Raw genomic sequence first — 21,065 nt, forward strand, 5'->3', positions numbered from 1 at the left:
AAGCAATTGCCTTCATAAGTCACCTATTTAGTAAATAGAGTCCACCTGTGTGTAATTGTGTCTTAGTATAAATGCAGCTGTTCTGTGAAGCCCTCATAGGTTTGTTAGAGAGCCTTAGTGAACAAACCGCATCATGAAGGCCAAGGAATACACCAGACAGGTCAGGGATAAAGTCATGGAGAAGTTTAAAAGAGAAGTATGCTTTTTTAATTTATTTTTTATTTAAAGACTCATGCTTACCTATGTGGATGCAGCATTCGACCGATACTGCAGCTGTCCCCCTCCGTTTCTGCACTGAGAACCGAGCCACGAACTGCGCTGATGGCTCAGTTCTCACAGATCCCCGAGAGGAGAGCTGCTGCCTGTCAGTCAGCTTCTCTCCGGCCTGCTCCTCCACACTCATTGGAGCTGAGACTCGCTGAGACTGCCATCAGTCAAAGCAGCTGATGGATCCAGACTTGGAAGTCGGGATGATGAGCTGCCTTGACTGATGGCAGTGAAAAGCGGACTTCAGACTGCTGAAAATGTCACGGGAGTGCAAAACAAATTGCACTCCTGTGACCCAGAGAAGAAGCCCAGCCTAAAAAGCTCAGTCTGGACTTCTCCTTTTTAAAGGAGGGTTAGGTTACAAAAAATATCCCAAGCTTTGAACTTATCACAGAGCACTGTTCAATCCATCATCCGAAAATGGAAAGCGTATTTCACAACTGCAAACATACCAAGACATGGCCATCCACATAAACTGACAGGCTGGCAAGGAAAGCATTGATCAGAGAAGCAGCCAAGAGGCCCATGGTAACCCTGGAGAAACTGCAGATCCACAGCTCAGGTGGGAGAATCTGTCCACAGGACAACTTTTAGTCCTGCACTCTACAAATCTGGCCTTTATGGAAGAGTGGCAAGAAGAAAGCCATTGTTGAAAGAAGGCCATAGGAAGTGCCGTTTGCAGTTCGGGAGAAGCAGTGTTGGGGACACTGCAAACATCTGGAAGAAGGTGCTCTGGTCAGATGAGACCAAAATTAAACTTTTTGGCCTAAAAGCAAAACGCTATGTGTGCTAGAAAACTAACACTGCACATCACCCTGAACACACCATCCCCACCGTGAAATGTGGTGGTGGTAGCATCATGTTGTGGGGATGCTTTGCTTCAGCAGGGACAGGGAAGCTGGTCAGAGTTGATGGGAAAATAAACTTTAACGGTCTTTCCAACAGAGTTTCCGGCAGGGTTCCGACCGAACGCACTTGCCTACACACGATCACATCAAAGTCTGTTCGTTTTGAATGTGAAGACGTACGATGGGACTAGAAAAGGAAGTTCAATAGCCAGTAGCCAATAGCTGCCCTTGCGTCGTATTTGGTCCATCGGAATAGCATACAGACAAACAGTTTTCCCAATTTAAAACATGTTCTATTTCTAGGTCCGTCAGACTTTTTGAAAAAATGTCCGCTGAAGCCCACACACGATCGGAATATCCGATGAAATGATTTCATCTGACCTTTTCTGCCGGAAAGTCTGGTCGTGTGTACGCGGCATAAGAAGAAAAACCTTCCAGCAGGATAACAATCGTAAACATACAACCAGAGCTACAATGGAATGGTTTAGATCAAAGGATATTCATGTGTTAGAATGGCCCAGTCAAAGTCCAGACTTAAATCCAATTGAGAATCTGTTGCAAGACTTGAAAGTTGCTGTTCACAGATGCTCTCCATCCAATCTGACAGAGCTTGAGCTATTTTGCAAAGAAGAATGGGCAAAAATGTCACTCTCTAGATGTGCAAAGCTGGTAGAGACATCCCCAAAAAGACTTTCAGCTGTAATTGCAGTGAAAGGTGGTTCTACAAAGTATTGACTCAGGGGGGCTGAATACAAATGTACTCCACACTTTTCACATATGTATTTATAAAAAAAAAGGTTGAAAACCATTTATCATTTATCTTCCACTTCATAACTATGTGCCACTTTAATGTTGATCTATCGCATATAATCCCAATAAAATAAATTATTTTGGTGTAACGTAATAAAAGGTGGAACATTTTTCAAGGGGTATGAATACTTTTTCAAGGCACTGTGTGTGTGTGTGTGTGTGTGTGTGTGTGTGTGTGTATATATATATACCGTATTTATTGGCGTATAACACGCACTTTTCCCCCCCTAAAGTCAGGGGGAAATCGGGGGTGCATGTTATACGCCGATCCCCCGCTGTTTCTATACCCTTCTGCCGCTCTCTGTGGCTTCCGGGTATTTTCAGCTATCTTCGGCCGTTCTCGGCTATTTATGGCCAAGAACGGCTGAAAATGGGCGATAACGGCCGATTGCGGCCGAAAATACCCAAAGGCCGCCGAGAACGGCCGAGAACTACTGAGCGCCGCCGAGATACAAAGGACATCCTCTCTGTATCTCGGCGGCGCCATTTTTAAACAGCAAACACGCTAACGAGGCTGCAATTGACTGGCAAGGCTGCAAATGACTGATAAGGCTGCAATGCAAGGCTGCAAATGACACTGATAAGGCTGCATTGATGGGCATTTAAATGTAAGTTTTTTTTCCTTAAACTTCCCTCCTAAAAGTTTTTTTTCTTTTAAATTCCCTACTAAACTTGGGGTGCGTGTTATTCGCCGATAAATACGGTATATATGTGTATGTAATAATATTTTATTTTTTTCATTCATGATAATTTTGAGCTTTGGTGTAAAAGCCTAGTAACAATAATTGAGTTTTGGTGTTATTTAGTGATTACTTTATATAAAGCCTTGTGTTTAAAGGTGCAATAAAGTTATAGTTGCAAAGTAGAACTTGAGATGTGTAAAGGGAAAATAGCCAAATATAAAGAAAAAAAACTGCATCTGCATACAAAAATAGGGTTTATTTAAGAATTATCAGATAACCGCTCCGCTTTTCAGTTTATATCAGCAATATTTTAAACTTTCTACATCTTCTCTTTTTTTTTTTTTCTTTTTAAGCACAACGTTTCAACCCAAATAAAAAAAAAAAACAACTGTTTAAATAGAGCCCACAACCAATCACAACATGACATTGGGGAACAAAAAGGACCAATCGGCAATCAACATACCACTAGACCTGATCGGGGAACTGCACCAGGAAATGACATGTAATACACTGACATACAGACCCTACACTATACTGATGCAAACTTGCTATGTCACCCAATGGGAACCTTCCTGATGACGGACCCATCCCTCCTACAATGTCTTCATAAGAAAGGAAATAACCCAGTCAAAGGATGACCATAGATGTGTAGAATTTTGAATGAAAATGCTTAGTAAGTGTTCTAGGAAAATGTATATGAAAAATTCTCAGAACATTCAAATGTTATTCGAAAGATTTTGTTTGCTTCTAGCATTTGATGTTGGAATAAATGAACTTTACTAAATGAAAACCTCATACACTTTTAGAAACGTGTTCATTCAAGAAAAATGTTCCATTCTCCTTCTAATTTTACTGTCACTTTGGTTGAAAATGAACATCGATTTGACCCGCTATAGATCAGAAAAATGCAAACTTTCTTAGAACGTTCTATTGCTAAGAATTTTCGTTCAAAATTCTACCCATCTATTGCCAGCTAAAGTCAAGCTGCAATCACATCATACCTAAACCCTCCCTATATGACATCCCTACTGGAAAGGAGCACCCCCCCCCCCCTCCCAATCCCCCTCAAAATCAACCTGCATAACTGTGGCTCCACTCCTTTCAGGATAAAGCTCCACCTTTGGCTTGTAACCCCAAGTCTTGTCATAGGAACTACAAACTATTCAATTCTATACAAGAAAGGAGAAGATTTGTGGGTTCTATTTAAACTGTTGGATTTGTTCGTTTGAACTGATACTCTGTGCTCTCAAAAGAACTTTAGGCATCTTTCACATGACCGATCCGTTCAGGTCCACCGGTCAGTTTTTTAGGCGGACCTGAACTGATGCTCCATAGAAGTCTATGGAGTGTTGGATGTCAGCGGTGACATGTCCACTGACGTCTGACCCGCCAAGATCCGAAAAAGTGTGATGGAGGAAAAACCTACTTTTCCATCCATCTGAGGATCGGAACAGGTGACAACGGACTTTTTGAGATGGGATTGCTCCAAATCAGGGACAAAACAGAAAATACGAATGTTTTAAAGCATATCTCTAACTAAAATTATTCTGGTAATAACTTTTTAAGAAGAGATTTGCCTTTATTTCCTATGGTGTCTTTGTAACGGGAAGTAAAGCGAAAGCTAAATACACATTTACAGTGGATATAAAAAGTCTACACACCCCTGCTAAAATGTTAGGTTTCTGTGATGTAAAGAAATGAGACGATAAAACATTTTGGAACTTTTTCCACCCTTAATGTGACCTATAAACTGTACAACTCAGTTGAACAAAAAACTGAAATCTTTTAGGTGGAGGGAAGTAAAAATAAAAAAATAAAATGACATGGTTGCATAAGTGTGCACACCCTTAAACGAATACTTTGTTGAAGCACCTTTCGATTGTATTACAGTACTCCATCTTTTTGGGTATGAGTCTATCAGCATGGTACATCTTGACTTGGCAATATTTTCCCACTCTTGCAAAAACACTCCAAATCTGTCAGATTGCGAGGGCATCTCCTGTGCACAGCCCCTTTTTCAGATCATTCCAAAACTTTAATCTTCTTTTGGTGAAGCCATTCCTTTGTTGATTTGGATGTATGCTTTTGTGGTCCGTCATCATCTGATCTCCCATAGGGGAGAGCGGCGCTCTGACAGGTCCGTCCCCGCACAGTGTGCAGAGACGGACCTGTCATCTTCCTACTCAGTGGGGATCGATAGAGCGATCCCTGCTGAGCAAGCGGATGTCCACGGGGCGGATCATCACGGATCCGCCCAGTGTGAAAGAGCCCTTAGTCATTTTTTCATCGTTCCATCTATTAAATCTTCTGCCCTTGTTGTTTTAACTTTGGATAATAAAACATTTTTTTCTGCCAGTAAATACCTTAAACAGCCCACTTCCTATTTCTTGTTTGGTAAAAAAAAGCCTAGGCTTATGACATCTCTCTCTCTCTCTCTCTCTCTCTCTCTCTCTCTCTCTCTCTCTCTCTCTCTCTCTCTCTCTCTCTCTCTCTCTCTCTCTCTCTCTCTCTCTCTCTCTCTCTCTCTCTCTCTCTCTCTCAGGAAGGGGGGGTGAGTTATAAGAGGGCCAATGAGAGCTGCAGAGCTGGAGGTGTGCCTCTGTGTAAATCCAGGAAGTGAACGAGAAGCAGCTTCAGCTGAGAAAGCAGAGTGAGGGGGGGGGGGGGCCCACTAAATAAATCCTACTGGTTTCAGTGTATCTGTGTAAGATGTACATTTACAAATAACCTTACACAGATACACTGAAACCAGTAGGATTTATTTAGTTGGCCCCTCCCCCCCTCTCTGCTTTATCACTTGTTCAGAGGCACTGGACACCCTCTGAGACTGGCTGCCTCCTTTTTACAAGAACATTAGACCATAGCATTGATCTAAAAGGACCTGCTATTATAGCTACTACTATACTATTTTGCCAAGGGCATCACATTATTTGGAGCTCCAGAATCCATTCCTTTTATATGACTGTTGAGCAGCTTCAGCTTCCCACAGTTAAAATGGCTGCAGCCAGACTCAGTGGAGGGAGAGTTCTGCAGCGAATCTGGCAAGTACAGAATCACAGTATATAAAAAATAAATGTAAAGTGGTTGGAGGGAAGCTTCAGAATGGCAAAGATGTTTTTATTACTAATTATGTGAGCAGAATGCAGTTCCTCTTTAACCTCTTGACGTCCGCGCTATAGCCGAATGACGGGCCACAGAGTGGACTTGAAATTTCCGGGAGGCCATCATATGATGGCCTCCCCTTTGCACGTGCCCCATGATCACCGAATCACTGAGACGTGTAAGGGGTTCGGCCCCTTACCACGTGATCAGCTGTCAGCCAATGACAGCTGATCACATGATGTAAACAAAAGCTTGGTAATCTTTTCATTTTTTTCCCTCCTCACGCTGACAGTGTGAGGAGAAAAAAAAAAAAGCAGATCACCAGCTTATGTGCAAGGGACATCAGTCCTGAAGAGGAAGAGGCAATTCTGCCTCATCTGTGCTACCAGTACTCCCTGCCAGTGCCACCTACCAGTGCCACCTATCAATGCCCACAAGTGCCATCTTTCAGTGCCAATCAGTTCCACCTAGAAGTGCTGCCTATCAGTGTAACCAACCAGTGCTGATCAGTGCCCATCACTGCCACCCATCAGTGCCTTTCACTGCCACTTATAGGTGCCCATCAGTGCCACCTCATCAGTGTACATCAATAAAGGAGAAAAATGACCTGTTTGCAAAATTTTATAACAAAATATAATTAAATATCATTTTTTTTTTAAATATAGTCTTTTTAAATGTTTTTAACAAAAAATAAAAACCACAGAGGTGATCAAAAAAATTATAAAAATTTAATTTGGATACAGTGTTGTATGCCCGTGCAATTGTCATTCAAAATGCATCAGCGCTGAAAGCTGAAAATTGGTCTAGACAGGAGGGGGGTTTAAGTGCCCAGTAAGCAAGTGGTTAAGAAAGCATGAAACATTCCCGCTATATGCTGAATAGCAGAGTTTAAAAAAAAAAAAATGATCAGCCGATGTCTCATCATGCATAAATTAAAGAGCTATTATTGTCCTGGGTGCTGGTAACCTTTTTTACTTTTTGGGATTTGAACATGAGCCCATTGGACATCTAAGGGCAGGTGACTGTAACACAAGGCATTTTTGCACTGCATTTTGCAATGTCTGATGTAATAAAAAAAAATGATAGTAATAAGATGTATATCTTAGGCACCAATCAGATTCAAGCTTGCTTTGAAAATTTTGTATGTGATTGGTGATGCAGGAGGCAGAGAGAGGAAGTTACACAACGCACTCCTAATTTCCTCCTACTGACCCTCTATAGAGGTTTTTTGTGTTCCGTGTGGGATTACTCAGAACCCAGATTAGGGTACACCGGATCCGTTTTCTGGCCATGGAACACTTGCCATGTTTACTGGAGAGCATTAGAAGCTCACTGAATCTTATCACTTGTCTGTTTAAAGCAGTCCTGTCAGGTTAAAAAGGAATCATGATGATAGGTCCTGCAATAAAAGAGCTTTTATTCTCCTGTCTGCAGCGACCTATATTTCTGTGACATAGGCATCGCGTAGGGAAGAACCACAGTATGGGGCAGGGACACAAGCATCCCATACTTACAGAAATTTGAATGCCATAGAGCAGTGATGGCGAACCCTGGCACCCCAGATGTTTTGGAACTACATTTCCCATGATGCTCATCTACACTGCAGAGTGCATGAACATCATGGGAAATGTTGTTCCAAAACATCTGGGGTACCAAGGTTCACCATCACTACCATAGAGTAAAACAGAGGCTTCATCGCTGGAACAGAGGGAAGGAAAGGGACACCAGGCGCTGAAGAGGTAAATGTAAAGCCCTACTATTACAGGACCTTTTGTCTGAATTATTGTGGAACTTGACAGGGTTGCTTTAACCACTTGACACCCGGAAGATTTTTGGCACTGCGTTACTTTAACTGACAATTGCACGGTCGCTATACATAAATTAAATTTATATAATTTTTTTCTCCCCCTCAAATAGAGCTTTCTTTTGATGGTATATGATCACCACTGAGTTTTATTTTTATTTTTATTTGTGCTATAAATATAAAAACACTGAAAATTTTGAAAAAACAATTTTTTTTTTACTTTCTGATATAAACCATATCCACAGTTAAAAAAAAAATTCTTCATAAATTTAGGCCAATATATATTCTGCTACATATTTTTGGTGAAAAAAAAATCCCAATAAGTGTTATAGTGATTGGCTTACACAAATGTTATAGTGTGTACAAACTATGGTGTGTGTGTGTGTGTGTGTGTGTGTGTGTGTGTGTGTGTGTGTGTGTGTGTATGTATATATATATGTGTGTGTGTGTGTGTGTGTGTATATATATATATATATACCGGTGTATATATATATATATATATATATATATATATATATATATATATATATATATATATATATATATATTACACTGGAAGTTTTATTTATTTGTTTTTTTAATACCAGTAATGGCAGAGATCCGCGGCTTGTAGCAGGACTGAAATAGAATGGTAGGCAATCTGACACTGATGCTAACTGACACTTCGTGGGAACCAGTTACACTAATACAGTGATCAGTGCTAAATATATGCACTGTCACTGTACTAATGACACTGGCTGGGAAGGGGTTAAACATCTAGGATAATCAAAGGCTTAAATGTGTACTTAACCAGTGTTTATGTGTAATGTGAGTTGCTTTCACTAAGGGATGTGCCGGTTTTTATTCTTTGCTTTGCATCCCTCCTGACAGGACAGAGCTCTGGATTGTTTGCATTGACAGAGCTCTGTCTTGTGTTCCTCCTCATCGATCAACGGATGCCGGCGGCCAATCATTGGTTGGCCCCCACTGATCGGCTTGTGCTGTGACTGATCACAGCATAGCCGGTGTGCCCCCTACCCGGAAGTGCCGGCTCATGTACTAGATCCAACACAGGAGAGCTGCTCTACAGCTGTACTCCTGCATGAGGCGGTCAGCAAGAGGTTAAAGAAATATCAGCACCTTAATTATTACTACAGATGTGTAATTAGTGCACCATAACTTTCTATTGGCGTGACAATGCCTGGTCCCTAGCTTTTAATTGTGTCCTGCGTTTTCACCATTAGCAAACCTGTCCTGAGAAATGTCATGCAGCTATCTCTGGAGTGCATGCATGTAGACATGAAGTAGTTGCAAAGAGGTTGCAGGAAATCCACAGAAATGGAATGCAACAAGGGATGAAAAAGAGTATTCTATTTACAAGGAAAAACTGAATTATATAAAAAAAGTTCTATAGTGACAGTATACAGTGGTGTGAAAAAGTGTTTGCCCCCTTCCTCATTTCCTGTTCCTTTGCATGTTTGTCACACTTAAGTGTTTCGGAACATCAAACCAATTTAAACAATAGTCAAGGACAACACAAGTAAACACAAAATGCAATTTGTAAATGAAGGTGTTTATTATTAAAGGTGAAAAAAAATCCAAACCATCATGGCCCTGTGTGAAAAAGTGATTGCCCCCCTTGTTAAAACATACTATAACTGTGGTTGTCCACACCTGAGTTCAATTTCTCTAGCCACACCCAGGCCTGATTATTGCCACACCTGTTCACAATCAAGGCATTACTTAAATAGGAGCTGCTTGACACAGTAAGGTCCACCAGAAGATCCTTAAAAGCTACACATCATGCCGAGACCCAAAGAAATTCAGGAACAATTGAGAAAGAAAGTAATTGAGATCTGTCAGTCTGGAAAGGGTTATAAAGCCATTTCCAAAGCTTTGGGAATCCAGCGAACCACAGTGAGAGCCATTATCCACAAATGGCGAAGACATGGAACAGTGGTGAACCTTCCCAGGAGTGGCCGGCCGCCCAAAATGACCCCAAGAGCGCAGCGCCGACTCATCCAAGAGGTCACAAAAGACCCCACAACAACGTCCAAGGAACTGCAGGCCTCACTTGCCTCAGTTAAGGTCAGTGTTCATGCCTCCACCATCAGGAAAAGACTGGGCAAAAATGGCCTGCATGGCAGAGTTCCAAGGAGAAAACCACTGCTGAGCAAAAAGAACATCAAAGCTCGTCTCAATTTCTCCACAACACATCTTGATGATCCCCAAGACTTTTGGGACAACATTCTGTGGACCGATGAGACAAAAGTGGAACTCTTTGGAAGGTGTGTGTCCAAGTATATCTGGCGTAGAAGGAACACTGCATTTCATAAAAAGAACATTATACCAACAGTAAAATATGGTGGTGGTAGTGTGATGGTCTGGGGCTGTTTTGCTGCTTCAGGACCTGGAAGACTTGCCGTGATAAAAGGAACTATGAATTCTGCTGTCTACCAAGAGATCCTGAAGGAGAATGTCCGACCATCTGTTCGTGTACTCAAGCTGAAACGAACTTGGGTTCTGCAGCAGGACAATGATCCTAAACACACCAGCAAGTCCACCACCGAATGGCTGAAGAAAAACAAAATGAAGACTTTGGAGTGGCCTAGCCAAAGTCCTGACCTGAATCCTATTGAGATGTTGTGGTATGACCTTAAAAAGGCCGTTCATGCTCGAAAACCCTCTAATGTAACTGAATTAGGACAATTCTGCAAAGATGAGTGGGCCAAAATTCCTCCAGGACGCTGTAAAAGCCTCATTGCACGTTATCGCAAACGCTTGGTTGCAGTTGTTGCTGCTAAGGGTGGCCCAACCAGTTATTAGGTTTAGGGGGCAATCACTTTTTCACACAGGGCCATGATGGTTTGGATTTTTTTTCACCTTTAATAATAAACACCTTCATTTACAAATTGCATTTTGTGTTTACTTGTGTTGTCCTTGACTATTGTTTAAATTGGTTTGATGTTCCGAAACACTTAAGTGTGACAAACATGCAAAGGAACAGGAAATGAGGAAGGGGGCAAACACTTTTTCACACCACTGTACACTTTTAATTGATAACATCAGCATTGCAATACAAACAATAGTTATTTTGACAATCCAATACAAGCTTAGTTGAAAAATCTCCTTTCATGTTGAGTGCTGCCAGACTATAGGTCATCTCATTCCACACCTTCCTGGATTCCCTGCATGCTTTCCAGCTTCTCCTCTGCTGTTTACTTTCAATTTCTAAGGACTACATATCCCATGGTACCTTGCTGCCTTCAAGCTACCGACCCCACCTCCTGAAACTCCTCCTCTCAGCACATCTGTAGTTCAGAAGGCAGGCTCTGTGAAATGTGTGACACAGCATTGCCTACTCACAGGACATAGTGAATACATCTCACAGAATTCAAGGATGTAAATGTGTGAGGATCTTCAGTAAGTTTACAAAATCATGATAAATCAGATTAATAGGAGTAGGCTGGAAATAATATAAATTCAATGGGGGAATGAATATGATTTTACATTTCAACCATGGATACATTTTAGAAAGTGCTTAGAAATATTCCTAAAATATTCTCAGTAGGTCATATGAATGTTCATGTATTTGGATAACCTATACATTGTGTACATGGGGACCGAGTGGCACCTGAACCCAGTGCCAATGTGCTGCAAACAAAGCAACAGCTGAATTAAAGTGATTGTACAGTTTTTTTTTTTTTATTCTTAATACAATAAAGATGGTTTTGCAGAGAGCCGCCCTGATCTTCCTCTTCTAGAACCCCCTGCTGGTGCTCTTGACTCCTCCCCCTAACCGGGTGCCCCATAGCATGCTGTTTGCTATAGGGGCATTTGTGCAAACTCAATCTTAAGCTGGGCTGTGCGCTTCTATTGACACACACACAGCACATCTAGGCCCTGCCCACTCCTCACAGGATTTGATTGACAATCCAAAAGGATGCTGCCTCTGAGTCCTGTGAGGGGAGAGAGCAGCTGTGGATCGACCTAAGACTCAGGTAAGTATTTGGGGTGGGGGCTGGGAGGAGCTGATGATGGGAGTTTTTTTTTTTTACCCTAATGCAGGAAATGCCTTAAGGTAAAAACAACCTTTAGCTTTTACAACCAATTTAAGACCAAGTAGGGCCCTAGACAGACTATTCACTTTATTTATTACAAGTACTATAGCTATACTATAGCTCCCTCAATTTACACAGTGCTTTACATTTATATTGTACATTCACATCTGCCCCAGTGCTGTGTCTTGGCCTAGGCTGACAAGGCCTAGGGCGGCACTTTGTGGGGGTGGGGGGCAGCAAAAAAGCCACCCCCGCACGAAAAAAAACCCTGACCCGTCCTCCGTACAACTTATGTAGGAAGATTTGTTTCATCTCTGTGTATCCCCTGTGGAAACTGCAGTTCCCGATAGTGGTCTGCATACTGTGTTTATTTTTTGGACAGATGATTACCTAGCCTGCAGTTGAATAAATGTGCCTACCTATAAAAGCACTGCTTTTGATCTTGTGATTATATTCAACTATTCCAAAGAGCTTTCATTCTAGACTGCTAAAATGAGAAGTCCTACATTAAAGTGTTACTAAACCCACAACAGTAAAATCAGTCTGTATACGTAGTAAAGCTTTCTAGTTATACTTGTTATTCTTGTTATACTACTTGTGGAACCTAAGGGGCGAATCATCTGCATTGTGTAAAAAGGCTGTTTGATCCTGACTCCTCTGATCCTCCCCTTCTTTTACTGTCCCCAATCCATCTCCTGATAGTACAGAGCCTTAGAGTCCCTCTGCACATGCTCAGTTTGGTATGTATTGCTCAAGAATTGTTGTTTTTTTGGGAGGGTGCATGTGATCAGCATTGTCCAGACAGGGGGTCGGGTCCTGCAGCCTCATAGGACAGTCAGAGAGAATAAAAACTTATTTTACAAGCTTTAACCAGACACTGATAAAGTCACAAGACTGCTATATACTGCTGATGAGAAAAGGTATTTAGCAGTTTATATTTACTAAAATAATTGCATTTCCATGTTCTGTGTACTGTGGGAGATGAGATATAGTGAATGCAGGGTCCTGGGTTTAGTAACAATGTAAGTGTTAATTATGCCGTTTTTTTATTATTGTATTTAGGGCCGAAACAACTAATCGATTAATCGGCAACTAATCGATTATGAAAATAATCGATTACTATTTTCATAATCGAGTAATCGGCCACTAACATAATGGGGTTAAAAAAAAAACGAAAATTAGCCCTTTATACTACAAAAAGAGCAAATCGCTACTGTAAATATTACTTTCACTGTCCCATAGTAAAAAATTTGCCCCTTATGCCGCGCACACACGATTGGAATTCTCGTCGGAAAAAGCTCTGATGGTTTTCCCGACGGAATTCGGCTCAAGCAGTCTTGTCTACACACGGTCACATCAAATTCTGATCATTTATAACGCGGTGACGTACAACACGTACGACATGACCAGAAAAAGGAAGTTCAATAGCCAGTAGCCAATAGCTTCTGTCTCGTAGTTGAATCTGAGCATGCGTGATTTTTGGCGTGTTGGAATTGCATACACACGATCGGAATTACCGATAGAAAGTTTTTCCATCGGGAAAATTGAGAACGTGCTATAAATTTTTAGCTGGCGGAAATTCGGACAGCTAAATTCCGATGGAGCGTACACACGGTCGCATTTTCCGATGAAAAGCTCTCATCGGTCTTTTTCTGGCCGGAATTCTGACCGTGTGTACGTGGCATTACAGTTGCGATTATTTGCTCTTTTTGTACAAATATTTGTTTTTTTAACCCCATTACGTTAGGCCTGGGTCACACCTCTGTGTTTTTTGGTGCTTTTTGCAGAAACACAGTTCATTTACATGGTTTCCTATGGGACATGTTCACATCCATGATTCTTTCAGCTGCTGCGTATTTGGAAAAGACAAGGACTTTTTTTTTTTTTTAACGCAAGATGGTGCGATTTTGATTTTTCGGTTCAATATACTTCAATGGAGAAGCTGCAGAAAAGCATGTAATAACACAATTTGTGCTTTTTAATCTGCCCAACAACAAATTGGCCAAAAAAAAATGTAAAAATGCAAATCGCATTTTTTTTTTTAAAGGTTATTAACCGATTAATCGATTAATCTAAACAATAATCGGCCAACTAATCGATTATGAAAATAATCGTTAGTTGCAGCCCTAATTGTATTAATCCTGTAAAAAGTGTGTAGAGCAATCTGGACTACTAGTTTTGCATATCTATGAAACAATATTTAACATTGATCAAGAAGAAACTGTACCCTGCTTGGTTGTCATAGCGGAGGTTCCAGGGAGACTGACTTATGATGTTTATGCCATACATCAGTTGTACATATCTGGGGCAGCCCTATATAGTGGCAGTGTGGGCCGTTTGACTCAACACCTTAATATTATTCTGCCCTAACATTAACATGTTATGAGTTTAGGGACAGAAGGATGCAGTGGTGACATTTTGATCTGAGATTTACTGTATGTACTGTACTTTAACTCTAACCTGTAAACCTATTTTCCTCACATTATTTTGTAAATAGCTTTCAGTTTACAGAACCCCTATTCCATAGCCCATAGTGCTCTGGGAAGCCTTGGTTTTGCATTAAATGTTTATTTTGCTGTGATGTGCTGCGCATTGTGAATGGCCCTGCAGTCTTCTGGGACCTATGACGTGTCCTGGACGGCTGCGGGGGGGAGAGGGTGTGTGTAAGAGAACGTCCCTCCTAGGTGATCTGAGCGGAAGTGAGAGCATGGACCTGTCAAAACCAGGTACCCACCCCCTTGCAACATCATTGACCAGGGCATGCTGGGTCGATGATGGTGCAAGGAGGTGGGGTCACCCAGTGACATCACCAAGTGGCCCCGCCATTGGTTTATTTAGCGTCGGAGCTGTCAGTTGTTTGGGGGCTTTCATCGGGTGCAGACTTTTTATTTTATAAAAAATTTTTGGGGTTTGGCGGCTGATTGACCATGGATTTACACCAGGGGACATTGTGTGATTGTGTTTTGGTGAATTAGGAGTAAAAATGTACCCCATGCTCATTTAAATAGGGGAGACGGGATCTGGGGGCCCCCTTGTTAAAGGCGGCTCCCATATTACGATAAGTCACCCCCCCCCACACCCACAACCACCAGAGAAGGGTTGTGTAGTAGAGGCTCTTGTCCTCATCAACAATCACCCCTCCCATGTTGAGGGCATGTGGCCTGGTATGTTTCAGGAGCAGTGCTGCTTGCTTGACCGGGGTGGACCCTTTTTCCTGGTATGGATTTTGGGGTGGGACCCCACACCATTTTTTTTTTTTTTATATTGCCATGGAGTTTCCCTTAAAATTCTTTTTTTATTGGCAGCAATTGTTTAGTTTACATTTAGCTGTAATTGGGGAACCCCACTGACAGCTGATGAGACATCCGTGGTAAAGGATGTGGTGGCCGGCTTGTTAGCCTGCTTCTCAAATACGAGCTGCTACTTAACAAAAATGATACTGCTCCTAAACAACTCCAACAACCGCTAAATATTAGCATTTTTATCCAGCGTTTTTGTTTTTGGAGGCTCTGGTGTTCAGCGTGTGGCATGTGCGAATATCTTCACAAGCTCTTTGCCCGTTGTCATGTGTAGGTCAACAATTCAGTAGGCTTCCCTACATGCAACAAACAGAAATAAAAAATAGTGTAGCGCTTCTAAAGTGAACATATGTTGAAAGAATGATCATATAACAAAGATCATATAGATGTGTAGTTTAGCAAAATAAAGTCCAAGTAATGGGTGTAAGCTTCCGTGGAAGGGCCGGCACAATGGTGATCAGACCGTATCAAAATGCGAGGCAAATCCCATTAAACGGATATGTCCATATACAACAGCTTGTCTGGAAACATTAGGAAAGAATAGATGGATACTTCTTACCAGATCTGTTGGACTCACACAGTCATATGACGGTTGAGTCAATAAGGCTTGAGGTCACAATCTGGGACCGATAGTTGCCACCACCGTCAATGGCTTGGATCCATTCCACGTGGTCAATTTCTCAGGCTTAGGCGTAACTGCACGAATACTAGTGACTTTATTTCTCAATCCTATACCATCCGTAAGAGGTTCTTAGACAAGGGCTATGATCCATGCGCCCTTGATGTTGACATCCAAACAGCCCTACATACTGATAGGGCTTCCCTCATCCAGAAAAAAGTTAAATTAAGAACTAATGATAAATTTAAATGGTCTTTCTTTACCACTTTCTCCACACAACACACTGAGATAAAGAGAATTATTAACAGGCACTGGAAGGTGTTGTCTGGTGATAAAATCTTAGGTGGAATCATCCCTGAGAAAGCCGGAATTATCTATAGGGGTGCCCGGTCGATACAAAATGATATCTCCCCCAACGTAATAGATATCCCTAGGTCCATACAATTTTTCCCTCAGAGTAAGGGATACTTTCCCTGCAGAAAATGCAACGTCTGCATACATAACATGTTAGGCAAGGGGAAAAGCGATTCCTTTACATCCACAGCCACTTCACGTAGGTACATGATGAAACATTTTACCACCTGTACCACCAGGTACATTGTTTATTTGATCACTTGTCCATGCAACCAACAATATGTTGGCCGCACTATTCGCAATTTCTCAATCAGAGTTAACGAACACCTCAGTAAAATCAAAAAAGGCTGTGACAAGCACACAGTCCCGAGACACTATCTTGAAAAACACAATAGGGACCCCAAGGGTACACGTTTTCAAATTATCGACAAATTTGTCCCGAGCTGGAGGGGAGATTCATGCCTACGGGGGGTGTCGCGCCTCGAGACTTTTTGGATCTATGAATTGAGGTGCTACTCCCCCTTTGGCATGAACACAGACTGGGACATTAACAGTTTTATTAATCAGGCTTAATTTAACTTCAGATCTTCACTATCACCCTTCACCTCAACTATGTTCACCATTCACTATATTTTCATTTTTGATACATTGTTCTGCCCACACATTAACTACGTACCTTCTACACTTACGGCATACACCTCATACCGTCTGCGTGTTGTCGTTTCTGCACGTCATTTATTTATTTTCAATATGGTTCATTTTTTCCCCTAACCCCTGTCCCATGTTCTAATTTAGACATGTGTGACTATATGGTCATTTTTCTGTCTTTATGTGACCTGAGACAGATGTTTTTTGGTAGATTGTATACACATACATTTTTCAAGCCTCAGGAGTCTCTTGGCCCCTCCTGTTAGCAATACGTAATTAGAACGTACAGAATATTTGATTTATTATATTTTATTTATTCATTCCCATTGCTGACATTATTTTCCCATTACCAATTCCTAATGTACCAGCCCAGAGGTTTGCTACGTTCCCCCCCCCCCTTCTCTTCGCCCTTGTTTTCGTTTTCTTTTCCCCTGCATGCTTTGTTTTGAACCATAGGGGACGTGTTGTGGTTGCCATGGTCACGTTGCCACCTATCGTTCGTTGCGACGTGACGTGACTACGCTCCCCCTTAGCTGGTTCCGGGTATGGCGAGGCTTCTAAGGCGCATGACGTGACGTGACTGCGTTTTGTGCTAAGACGCATGCGCAGTATCGTCATGCCTTCGTCCGTTTCGATTGGCCGCGATGCCGCTCACCACGCCTCATGGCGGGTGACGTACATTGTGCGGCAAATTGGCGCCAAATTCGGACGTTCCTCTCATCTTCCGCATCCTACACCTATACGAGCACCTCCCATCTTAACGACGTGTGTCCCTCCTAGCCCCTCCCATGTTTGGCTATGCGATGGATCCATTTGGTGATTGGTGGAGGTTACCTAGCCTCATGACACGTCACCTCTTTTCCCGATCACCTGACCGGACTTTCGTGCTATAGGATATCATGCAGCAACAGTTACCATGACTACATAGACACATCTTTTAGCTGCACACCGCCAGTAAATTAGTAACACACAGCTAACCAGTACAATGACGGATCGCCATCAGACATCACCATCTCTACCTGCTAGGATCTATTGTGATACAACACATATGGGAACAAGTCTTTCCAGGTGATGACTTTATACATTCTATACAGTAATGTTAGTATATGGTTGGCTTTATCACACTAGTGTTTGATGCAGTCTTATATAGACTCTATCTGCTTATTGGCCCTCCTTGGAGGTCTGAGGAGGTCTAGATTAACATGTGATCCATTTATGATTATGAGTGTTTATCAAGTGTTCACCGTTATTAAATCTAATGTAACTGCTTTTATCAGTAGGCGGGTTATACTTTGGATGATATTTGTATTTGGTCACTATGTTTGAACATGCCTATTCTGATTTGACCAGACTGTTTATCTTATTTGTTAAAGGGTTGTCTGAGACAACAGCCTCCGCCCCTTTGTAGGCGGAGCCCCCGCCCTTTTGTAGGCGGATCTGTTTTAGATATCCTATATATTTGTCAGCAATGTGGTGGGTCCCAACATGCCCCTGTCGAAGACATATGTGTCGAAACGCGTCGGGCTAGCTGTTGGCACCCCACATTGCTTTTACTTTTACTTTTACCTTATTGCTTTGTGATCACCAAGTCATCTGTTACCCTTTTGACTTTTAATAAATTATCATTTTTTATCGCCTGACCCGCACCATGTGGAGCTTTTTCTTTCTTTTTCCTTTTTTGGTCCAAACCCTCTAAACATCTTCCCCCTCATTTTGGGGTATTCGGAGTATCGGAGTGCAGTGGGCTATATCCGAGTTGGATTTCCTAACCATTCTGAAGTTCCATCGGTGAGATTCATCATTGGACATACGGTCTCTTGGAGTTTCCCCACCAGGCTGACGAACCTCCTTCGATCCACCCCTCGGTCCCAGATTGTGACCTCAAGCCTTATTGACTCAACCGTCATATGACTGTGTGAGTCCAACAGATCTGGTAAGAAGTATCCATCTATTCTTTCCTAATGTTTCCAGACAAGCTGTTGTATATGGACATATCCGTTTAATGGGATTTGCCTCGCATTTTGATACGGTCTGATCACCATTGTGCCGGCCCTTCCACGGAAGCTTACACCCATTACTTGGACTTTATTTTGCTAAACTACACATCTATATGATCTTTGTTATATGATCATTCTTTCAACATATGTTCACTTTAGAAGCGCTACACTATTTTTTATTTCTGTTTGTTGAACTTTGTTTGTTTGAGTGTTGGCTGCTGTGCTCCTTTATGTATATTTGATTTTAGCGCAGTGCTTTCCCCTATCTCTACTACATGCAACAAACACCGCAAAGAAGCTCAAGTATCTTTTTTTGAGCTTTACAATTTTTTTTAAGCCATATCTTACTTGTCGTGTTTGAGGGTGCTATTATCAATGAACGGCACTACAAGCATGACATGCTTATTTTTTCATGCTTTGTCAATGCATGCAAAATCCTGTGACTTTTTTGTTCACTTTTTACGTCCTACTCAGTGGCAGTGTGTCCATAAGGGAGCATGGGCGCCGCCCCCCCTCTCCTGCCACCCCCTCTAGCACCAATAGATAGATTTGTGCATTGCATGAATCTATCTATGGCCGCCACTACCACCCCCTATTCAGGCGCTGGCCCCTTTTCGGGTGCCGATGCCTGAATTACAGTAGCAGGGTTTTTATTTTTTTGAAGCACCTGATTATGGCCATAGGCTCTAATAGGCATCAAAAAGGTGACCTGTGAGTGCCATGCTGGGCGCTCGCAGGTCACTCAACAGTGTTAGGAAAGCGAATATTCATTCACTTTTCTAACACTAAACCGCCTCTCTGCCAATCAGGTGCTCGGATCTGTTACCAGTCATCTGATTGGATGAAACGACAGGCGCTGTGTTTGGACACCTATCAGGCGTCAAATCTTAGCGGAGAACGGGAAGAGAGGACGGAAGAAGACATTGTGGAGCTGCCCCACCGCCACCAAGACAGGGTAAGTACAGACGGCGGGCTGGGGCACACTGTCCGTATTTGATGGGGCACAGTGAGGCTGCATTTGATGGGGCACAGTAAGGCTGAATTTGATGGGGCACAGTGAGGCTGAATTTGATGGGGCACAGTGAGGCTGAATTTGATGGGGCACAGTGAGGTTGCATTTGATGGGCACAGTGAGGTTGCATTTGATGGGCACAGTGAGGTTGCATTTGATGGGCACAGTGAGGTTGCATTTGATGGACACAGTGGCTGCGTTTGGACACAGTGGCTGCGTTTGGACACAGTGGCTGCGTTTGGGCACAGCGGTGGCAATTGATGGGCACAGTGGCTGTGTTTGATAGCACAGTGGCTACGTTTGATGGTACAGTGGCGGAAATTGATGGGCACAGTGACTGCAATTGCTGGTACAGTGAGGCTGCAATTGATGTTTTTTTTTTTTTTTTTTTAGAATTTTTCATTTTTTTGCGCCCCCCCCCTCCAAAAAATAATTTTGAGCACCAGCAGCCACTTGCCCTACTGCAATGTTAGCCGCCTGACAAGTCGCATCCCGTTCTGTAAAATGGAACCGCTCTAATCGGAGCGACACAAGTCGCTCCGACTTAGAAAAAGGTTCCTGTATGACTTTGGGGGCGACTTGCATTGACTTCTATAGCGAAGTCGTTTTGCAAGTCGCCGCAGCTGTCATGTCCAGGTCGCCTGAGGCAGTCGTGCTGCAAGTCGTGCTGCCTCAGTGTGAACCGACACTTAAGTTAGAAGCTGAATACCATGCACAGCTGCACCAGATTTTGCACTCTCCAGTTTTAGTAAATCAACACCAACGGCTAATAAATGTCTAGTGAGTTAAAGTAGACCTATTCCAATATAAAATTACCATTCCTAATTCACATTCCTTAAAAAATATAAATCATGTGCGCAGCATGTCAAGTCTTAAAACTGTGCATGATCATGGATGGTGATAAAGTTTAGTACCCAAAATTGTCCATAGGAGATGCTTATAAGCTGTCACAGGTCATCATTATACAGTTAAACTCGAATAATGGCCCTAGAATGGTTGATCTTACTCGCATGTGTGCAGCTATATATAATATACTGTATGCAGTGCAATTGTCATGTTTTGTACATAGGTGTCATGAACGTGCCATTACGTACAAATGTATTTATGGGCGGTGGGGGACTCAAAATGTTTGTAGATTTTTGTTTTGTTTTAAGGTGCTTAGCTGTAATAAATATTTATTGTTTTACAGTCTTTCACTTAACCCCATAACGACACAGTAACAAATATATGTGGCATCCAGAAGGTGGGCTTTAAACCTGGGCGCCGCATATATGTGTCCCTGCTGGGAGCTAGACGGATACTTACTTTTATTCCAGCGCTGCAGTGCCCTGGAGTTCCCCACCGACTGCTATCATCATCAGCAGGTTAGGCTTTCCAGGTACTGATCTCTGGCTGTTTCAATTGTCTGGGTAAAGGTGACATCATCTAGGTATTGCCAAAGTTGTGCACTAAACTATGTATGTACAGCGACAGACAGATAAGAAGTTTTACTGCAGAAGAGGCATGTAGATATGTCTCTTCTACATTAAAAATCCTACCTGTTTCCCAATTTTTTTTTTTTTCTAAGTTCTGCTATAACATG

At 42.2% G+C, this 21,065-nt stretch overlaps 1 protein-coding gene across 4 annotated transcripts in view; it reads left to right on the forward strand.

The window, feature by feature from the left end:
* HIVEP1 (HIVEP zinc finger 1) overlaps nucleotides 1-21,065 on the forward strand; it is a 257,685-nt gene that overhangs the window by 67,098 nt on the left and 169,522 nt on the right. The gene's annotated exons all lie outside the window — the stretch shown is intronic.

Source organism: Lithobates pipiens, unplaced genomic scaffold (genome assembly GCF_037356315.1).
Source record: "Lithobates pipiens isolate NorthernLeopardFrog02 unplaced genomic scaffold, aLitPip1_a1.2 Scaffold_19, whole genome shotgun sequence".
NCBI lineage: Eukaryota > Metazoa > Chordata > Amphibia > Anura > Ranidae > Lithobates > Lithobates pipiens.